This window comes from Haliaeetus albicilla, chromosome 1 (genome assembly GCF_947461875.1).
Source record: "Haliaeetus albicilla chromosome 1, bHalAlb1.1, whole genome shotgun sequence".
Lineage (NCBI taxonomy): Eukaryota > Metazoa > Chordata > Aves > Accipitriformes > Accipitridae > Haliaeetus > Haliaeetus albicilla.
Window position 1 is genome coordinate 59711011 of NC_091483.1, and position 8657 is coordinate 59719667.

At 50.0% G+C, this 8657-nt stretch overlaps 1 protein-coding gene across 2 annotated transcripts in view; it reads right to left on the minus strand.

The window, feature by feature from the left end:
- Window positions 1-8116, minus strand: part of KLF3 (KLF transcription factor 3) — a 29392-nt gene extending 21276 nt beyond the window's left edge. The window contains exons 1-2 of one of the 2 annotated variants that reach the window (XM_069791864.1): window positions 7592-8116; window positions 3407-3445 (exon numbers count right to left, since the gene is read on the minus strand). The gene's annotated coding sequence lies outside the window, so the exon portion shown is untranslated. Of the gene's footprint in view, window positions 1-3406; window positions 3446-6911; window positions 7251-7591 lie in introns of those variants that run through there. The other variant, XM_069791872.1, reaches the window with a different exon arrangement.
- Window positions 8117-8657: the final 541 nt, after the last annotated feature.

Sequence of the window (8657 nt, forward strand, 5' to 3'; positions counted from 1 at the left end):
CATTTTGCTCACACCCTGTACTTCAGAAAGACAAATGAAGCAACTGGGTTTTGTATGCAAATAAGGGCAGGTGCAAGGTGAAGTCCAGGCAAAGTCCCTCAGTATTTTCCTATCTGAAGTCCAGTGAAGACACCAAGCCAGAAAAAAACAGACTCTGCCCTTATGATCCAATACGCAGCGAAGTACCCCTTCCAGAAGGGAAGTTCATCATCGATAGAGTTCATCACCTTGTCAGGATTGAAGACTTCTCAATACTAACTTCCTGACAGGTATTGTTTACTGTTTCAGAGACATAATGAAGAGTAAATGAAAGCTTAAAGGTACTTAACGTGTATTCTGACAATAAGGACTTGTAGGGCTTATTTACCCTGGATGAAATGAGCAAAGCGGTTAAAGAATGCACCCAGACTACACATCTGCACTGCAGAGCGGCGGGAGAAGAGCAACCGCACTGCAGCTATTCCCAGCAGCTCTGTGCACCTACCTTCAAGGTCCACCAACTCTGCAGACCTGTTATGAAAGGAAAGGGTGGGGTGAAGGGCCAGTTTTGACTGTGCACATCCAACAACTATAAAGCCTCCCTCTAACACAAAGCCTTTGCTCTCATTAAATACCTGGAAGAGCACTCAGTGGCCTGACTCTTGCTGCGGACAGGGGGGTGGTGACCATAAATTCTGCCTCTCTTCACGCTGCATGAAAGCATGCATGGGGTTTGCTTTCTCAATCTTTGTGCCTGGGGGAAGCAAGGAATGCTGCCCTGTGGTACAGTGAGACTTTGTCTAGAAGCTTCAAGGTATGACTGTTATTGTTGGTATAATTACAGAATAATGTAATGATATCTGCTAAATTAGCACTGCATGAGTGTCCTCTGCAAAGACAGCGCAGCTCTTGCAGCACTGTTGGTATCTAGCAGCCGACGTAAGTCATGTGGCCAAAGCTCTTCAGTCCAAGCCCTTTGGGACTTAGGCTGTTGCTCTGAAACTACTACTTCTGTGAGCCTTGAGTCAAACTTCCCCTGATACTAAGGAGAAGTGATAATATCAGAATAGTCTCCACCGATGAAAGCCAAAGGGTGGGGAGGTTTTCTGAACCTGGGTGAGAAGTCTTTTTCAGTGGAACCTTGAAAGAGAGTTTGACAGAGAAAAAACAGTTTCTGAGAGCAGGATTCCCTGCAAAAGGTACAAAAAGTGTTTTCCAGGGCTAGTAACAAGATGTGTTTGCACTTACTGTACCAGTTGCTCATCAAGACCTGAGTCAGCAAAAGAATGTTTCTAAAGTTCCATTAACTTTAATGGGAAGTAAGCAAGCGCTTTACTGCACTGGGCCCCAAAATAGCAGCAGGCAAAGAAACTCTCCAGCTCAGCACAGCAGTCAGACTCAGTCAAAGCAAGCAAGAGCAGGGAAAGGAGCAAAGGCCCAGACACGGTGTTGGGGGAAGGGACTGGAGCAGCCAGCCCATGAAGAACAGAGCAGGGGGAAAATCATGATGAACTAGTACATCGAGAAAACGTTTCACCGATCAGCAGCCTTCTGTGTTTGTTTATTCATTGGATTTCCACTGGGAAACAGGAATAACTGTTGAAAAAGTCAGGATATTGCGTAAAAAGAAAATGGTGCCTGGGCAAAAATTTTCTGCTGAAAGTTTTACCTGATAGGCACGAAGAAAAAGAATATTTCTATAGGATTATGTTGTTTAGTATTTCAGACTATTTTTGCTTTTTATTGACGTGAAAATCGTTTACCTTCCTCCTTTCAGAACTGCTAACAGGCTGAAAAATCTGGGTTTTGCACAACTTGTGCATCCTAACTTTGGTGATATCACTTTGTTTGACCTAGAATTGCTTTGATGTAATCATTTATCAGCTGTGTAGCAGACTAATCAGTATTTCCATTAAAATTTCGATAATACTGTTGCAGGCTCTTCGAAGCCACATGCCTGGAAATGGCTTTCTTGTATGTAAAAATTTTGGGCAAAAAAGTTCTTGCAGTGCTCATTAAGAAAATGACTTCTCTACCAAGGAAAAATGGAGCCCATGTTAAAGTCTGTTCAACCTTCAGTTCTACAGTTACTGAACCTTAGGGAGAGAGAAAGAAAAGCCCTTGAGGCACCTCCATTAGACAATATTCTCCCTTATCAGGGCAGACTGCTGTCTGGTTTCCTGTCTCAAGCTACTTCTTAGAAGGAGAAACAGTCTAGTAAGGATAAAAGATCAGACTTTTGAAAACAAGTGAAGTATGTGGAATGGTATGATAATCTTTCCCTTCCAAACTGAACTTTGTTTTTTTGTTGTGTTTTTTCTTAAGAGGTAAATTTTGAAGATAATTTAAAAGGAGAAATATAAATCCTATCTTTTTATTATGAGGGAAGAATGACAGAAAATACTCTTCTCTTACGTAAAAGGTTCTGCTATTTCATGAAACATATGAAACAGAGATTCAACATTTTTGATAGTATAGGGAAGAAGAAAAAAAATCTAATCCTAAAGAAAGGAAGTGTACATTTATGAATAATAGCCTAAATGATTAATTTGAATAAGGATTTGAATACAGGGCAAATGTCAATGAACTTCTATGTACCTATGGAAGTCGGAAAAAAAAAACAGGGAGAAGAGCTGGACAGTGTAGTGGGTACAAATGAGACAAGTGATCAAAGCAGCTTAGACTCTTTAAAAGTGGAAAGTCTGTTATGCCTTCATGGATCAAGTTAGTTTGCTGGTAACACACACTGACTGCATGATAGACAGACCACACATTTGGTTTTTTTTTTCCATTCTGACTTAGTTTACTATTATTAAAAACCTGTTAGAGGCTGTATCTTTCCATTTGGCTGATCTACACTTACACTTCCTTCCCCTGGGAGATATCAACTACAGCTACAAAACCCTCAAAGTAAAACTCGGCATCAAGTGAATGCTTAACAGGGAAGGGTTAAATCTCTCCTAAAAGCAGCCCTGCCAAACTTCATATTCTGGATTGGAAGCAACTAGCCTTGGAATGAAAACACAAAAGCTTCAACACTGACAGCATAAAAGAACTCTAAAAGACCTCCTGTTAGCAGTGTTAATTAATATTAAAAAGTTGGTTTACAAAACCATTATAATTTTAATCTCAGTCCCTGATTTTGTAGAACTTCTGGCTACAAGAAGGTGTGAACCACAAAATTTACTGCATTTATTATACCCAAGTTTCCAATATTAAATGCAGTTAAATGCAACACTTTCCCTCTGTCATGGGAAAAAAAGATTAAATATGTTTGAAATCCTGTGCAAATTAACAGTACCAGAATTAAGATATTTTATCGGGTTCTAATGGATAAACTCACCCATGGCATTCTAAAATTAATAGAAAAACAACTATGTAAAAACAACTGAGAGTAACAAATTAAAATAATCAATAAACAACTTACCAAAACTGTGTGGCCAAATACTTCTTGTTATCTGGATTTCTGAACAGACAAAAAACAAGTTGATGTAAGGATGTGCACAGAATTCAGTAAAAATTATTTTTCACATACAATTAAGCCCTGAAAGAGGAAGTTTAAAGCATGTATTTTGGATACTTCTTAGAAGATACCTGCAATGACCACAACCAGCGAACTTTTAGCATCCAAAAGAGCAACAGCAGGAACTGTAAGATTACTTAAAAAAGAGTGAAATAAAAAGAGGTAAAATAAAAGGGTGGAAGTACTTCTGTTTGTACGGAAACCATGCATATTCCAGCCCATAAGTGACAGAGAAGAATAAACACTCCATCTTGCATTTTCATCCAGGGCCTGATTCAAAGCCCACTGAAGTTAATGCAAGTCTTTCTCTTGATTTCAATGAGCTTTGGCTTGGGTCCTTTAGCTCTTCTTCTGTCAGATCCAAAGCAACACAAAGATTTATGCTCTCTTTCTGAATTTCCTCTCATCTCTATGTCTGCCTGCAACAGGGTGGGGGAAGAAGACAAATATAAAAACAGGAGTAAAAGATTTATTTTTATGCCTTCAAAAATGCAAAATGTGGGACAGCCATACCTATTCATTCCAAAGAAAAGTTAGCCAGCAGTGCCTCATTTTCTGCATTACATCTGGAAGACAGCGAAATCTTCTAGTTTGTATAAGGAGAAAATACCTATTCCTTTTGAGATCTGGAAGTACAAAGTGCTTATGGTGGGCCATTTGGGTTGGGTAACGGCAGAAGCCAAAACCCTCTTATAAGTATGAGCCTACAGATGTGGATTCTCTTCTCACACTCTTTTCACACCAGTGTAACTCCGTGACTTTAATGGAGCTATTCCAGATCGGCTGATGAGCAAGTGAGAGCAGAAAACTGGCTCACAACTTTCTGTAGACTCAAGTACAAGTTGTCAGCGAAGGTAGCGAAGCTCTCCAGTTCACCCCCATAACTACACTGGAGTCGAGGGCGTGCGTTAAAGGTTAACTTGGAAACCTTATTATGACATAACACAGGCATCTTAAGCAATCGTGAGTGTGTAGAGACATGATAACTCATTGGGTGGGGATTGGGAGTTGAGGGGCAGTGACAAGGGGCCTGGACGAGGCTACCGATCTGCCAGAAAACAGCCTGAAACAGGAAAGAGCACCACATATGCCACTTGGAATGTGTGACGCAAACCCCAGCCTTGAAACAAAGAACAGGAAACAGCTCTGCTGGCTGCGCTGGGGAGAAAGCACAGAGAAACATTTAGGCGGCCCTCCCTGACCCTATATTCATGAGCAGCTGGAGTCTTTTAAAACAACAACAGTGGGTGGAGGTGTTTGTTCATTGGGTGTGAATAAAAACACCGTCCTTATGCAGGGGACCTGCCCTATTTACAAACAGGCTCCCTTAACATCAGGGAGCAGGAGATTTTTAGACACCACAGGTCATGACGATTAGCTGAAACCTTCCCTGGGATCAGCTGGTTTATTACTGTATTTACAGAATGCCAGTAGCTAAACACAGCTACAGCCTCATGACATCAAACAGGGAGCACCCCAGCCTGACAGTAAGCACCTTCTTTCTTCGCAGACAGAGCTAGGGGGATCAGACCACCGCAGGAGTGATTTGTAAAGCTAAGGGTTGCTCCCGGACAGTGTCTCACTTTTGTTCCGTATGGCTCAATAGCTGAGGACCAACATCACTCAGTGCACCCAAGAGTATTTTTCTAAGCTGTCACACACTTAGCCTTCTACATCCCTGTTTCATACGCACTCAGACTTCATCTCAGGACCTGATTTTCCATGGATATAATACTTTATTTTTGAAGCACCTAAATATACAGCTGAATAAATGAAATAAGCTGACAACATGAGGCAGAGATGTCTTGCAAGAGAGTAACTTCAACATTTGTTTTCCTTCAAAGCTGTGGTTTCAAATACTCTCTCTTACATACTTTGCATCGGTTATTTATATACTATGGGTGGGACATCTAATATTATCCAATGTGAGAATGTGTTACAGCAAATTATGTGGACGAGTACCACAGTAACACTAGTAATTGCTGTGGGGTTTCATGGCTGGAGTTTAACAACACACATGAGGTAACAACTGGCTAGTACAGCATCTACACAGCAACGTGTGGGTGTAGGTTTTATGCCGATGGTATCAGTTCCTTCCTTTCTTCATACTGAATATCTGGAAATATAAGTAATTTGGTGGTTGTATAACTCCCATCTCTATTATCTCTGGGCCTTCGACTCATCTCAGTCACATTTACATCATTATTTATCTGAAGACTTTTGCTTTTGGCTAAACAGGTGTTGCCTAGGTCAAATCCTCACAGTACCTAAGGGCTCCCTCGCAGCTCTGCTGCTTAGAGGAAATTTTGCTCAGTTTCTCAGGGAAGTGAGCAACCATTTAGTATCTTCTCCCCCCCCCCCCCCTTACCCCCAGTTTCCCAGCTGGGGGGGGCAAGTATTTGCCTTTGGGAAAAAAAAAAGTCCACTCAAGTCAACTTCAGGGTTTTTGTATTTTGATACTAGGCAAAATATTCTTAAAAATACAAGAGGAAAGTTAGTTTGAAATAAATCTCTTCTGGGTCAGGCAGGATTATCAAATCCAGATGTAATTCCTCTCACACAAGCAGCAGCTCCTCCTGCGATTAACGAGACAGTGCATCTTAAAAGTATTCTATGGAAAACTCACTAGTGAGCAGCTGTGTAATTCTTTGTTTTCAATACAGGTAATGAACATTTATGGATGTTTAAATAACGTCAAGTCTTCAGAGCTCTCCCATCAGCCACCCAAATTCAGCTTTTCCCAACAATAAAACCTTCAGAGTTCAGCTCCACAAATAGTGACACTTCCTGAATTTTCGAAGGTGAGGAAACCAATAAAACACAGCAGACAGCGCAGGTACAGTACCCGAATCACCAGGGGAGTACACAAAGCAACTTTAATGTATTTTTTTCATATAACTATTGAAGAACTTGAGGTATTCCGAAATAGATCTTTCGCCCAACCTCCGGTTAGGTGATCTCCCAGCGCAGGCGCCTGCCGCCGAACCTTCCTTTTCTAGGGCTCCCCTAGCTGTGCCAGGCACTCACCTGACACAGGTCCAAAGCAAATAACTCCTATTCCCATTTCGGCTTTAAAAAAACCCAACAAACGGCATCCAGAAAAGGGAAGCTAATTTACGGTCGTTTCTTCTCACTCCGCACTTAGCTGCCGTGCCGTGCCGTCCCAGGCGCTACGCCTTTTAACTTCGCCTACATCACGGCTAAGCGGTGGTAAGGTTAGACGACAATACGAAGGATAAATTCGGGAGAGCCGGCCTCATCCTTGACTTCACCGGCAGTCGGAGCGGGGACACGGCGCCGCCGATCAGCCTCGCGCTGCTGGTGGGACACCGCCAAGACGCGAGCTCCTGCCCTGCCTGGCGTCTCCCCCACCGCCCTCAGAACCGAGGGAACCCGCTACACTTTTCACCTCACGACATCCCGCGGGGGATCCGACGACGCTTCCTCCCAGTCTCTAACCGAAGACGAGCCTCTCGCACCGCGGCGGCCGGGCGGGCGGGGGCCGCGGCCCCGCTCGGCGGGAGGGCGGCCCTAAGGGGCGGGGGCCCGCAGGCCCTCCCGCCAGGGGCAGGCGGGCGGGAGGCCCCAGAGCCCCCCCGCCGGGGAGCGCGGCCGGCGGGGGAGGGCGCCGCGGGGGAGGCGGCCGCGGCCGCGGCCCCGGCCCCGGCCCCGAGCGACGGCGCCGGCCACACAGGTGCGCTGCCCGCCCGGGCGGGCGCGGCAGGCGGCGGCAGCCCCCCGCCCCTCGCTCCCGCCACCTCACCGCGCCGGCGGCCACGCAGGAAGTTTCACAGGCGCCGCGGAGGGAGCCCTGCCGTGAGCCCCCCGCGCCCCGCCGAGACGAGTCCTGTCCCGTTCCCCCCCCCCCCCTCCCCGCAGCTGCGGCCCGACGGAGACGCTTGTCCCCGCCGCCCCCCGGCCCGGCTGCGGCTCCCGCGCCCCCGGGTGCCGGCGGCGTCCCGCTGCCTGCCGCCCCGGGCTCCGCGCCGCTCGCAGCGCCTGGAAACTTTCCTCCTCCGGCACCTCCATCCCGCAGCCGGCACAGCCCAGCCCGGTCCGTCTCTCCCACCCCCGCGCCCTCACACTTACGCTCGGCGGGCGGTGCGGAGGGTGCCGGGCCTCCGTCGGCTCCCGCAGTGCCGGGGGTCGCGCTGGGTGGCGGGGGCTGGGAGGGGGGGTGGTCGCGCCTGCGGCGGCACCGAGGCGCAAGGCCGGCGTGTCCCGCGTCCCCGCGGCTGAGGCGCCTCCGCGGTGGCTCCGGGTCTGTGTGCGAGGAGGAGCTGCCCGCCCGCCCGCCGCCCTGCCTCCCGCCCTCCGCCCGCCCGCTCGCCTTCCCCCCGGGCTCCTGGCACCGGGCCGCGCTGTCACATGACGCCGGCGCCGCTCGCCCTGCCAGGCTCCCCGGGCCGGCGGGGTGAGTGGCGGTGGGAGGGTCACGGCAGGGAGCGCGGCCGGGCGGGCCGGGCGGCTCCCCGCCCGCGGGGTGGAGGCTCCGCCGAGGGGCCGGGGCGAGTCACCGCGCACAAACAGCCGGGCACGCACTGACTCCGCGCCGCCCGCCCTGCCTCCCGGGGGCAGACAGACTCGCACAGACACTAATTATCCCCAGCAGCCCGGCGAAAGAGGGGAGGGGAGCGGGGCCGCCGCCGCCGCCGCCCCGCTGACAAACCTGCCCGTCCAGCTCCTCCTCCCCGCCCGTGTGTCAGGCAGAGGCGTGCGCCTGGCACCCGGCCCCGCAGCGCACCGCTTCCCCTCCCTCCGCGCCCACCCCGGCCGACCTGCGGCGGCGGCGGCAGCAAAACAACAGCAACACCCAGCGCCCGGGGGGAAGGAAGGGAGGTGGCTCGCTCTGGGGCGCTGCCGCCGAGCTGGCTTCGCCGGCGGGGGCTGGGAAAGGGAGCGGGGCGGCGCGGAGCCGGGCGGCGGTTCCCCCGGCCCGGCCGCCGCGCCCCGGCGCGACGGGGAGGTGGCGGGGCCGGGCCGCGGCCGGGCGAGGCGGGCCAAGGCGCGGACCGGCGGCCGGAGCGCGGCGGGCGTGGGGCAGAGGTGTCGGCCCGCCTCCGCCCCGGCTTGGCGGCTCGCCCGCCCCGGCCGCCGCCGCCGGGGCTGCCGGCTGCCCTGAGGCCCCTGCCGGGGTGGTTTTCGTTATGGCTGC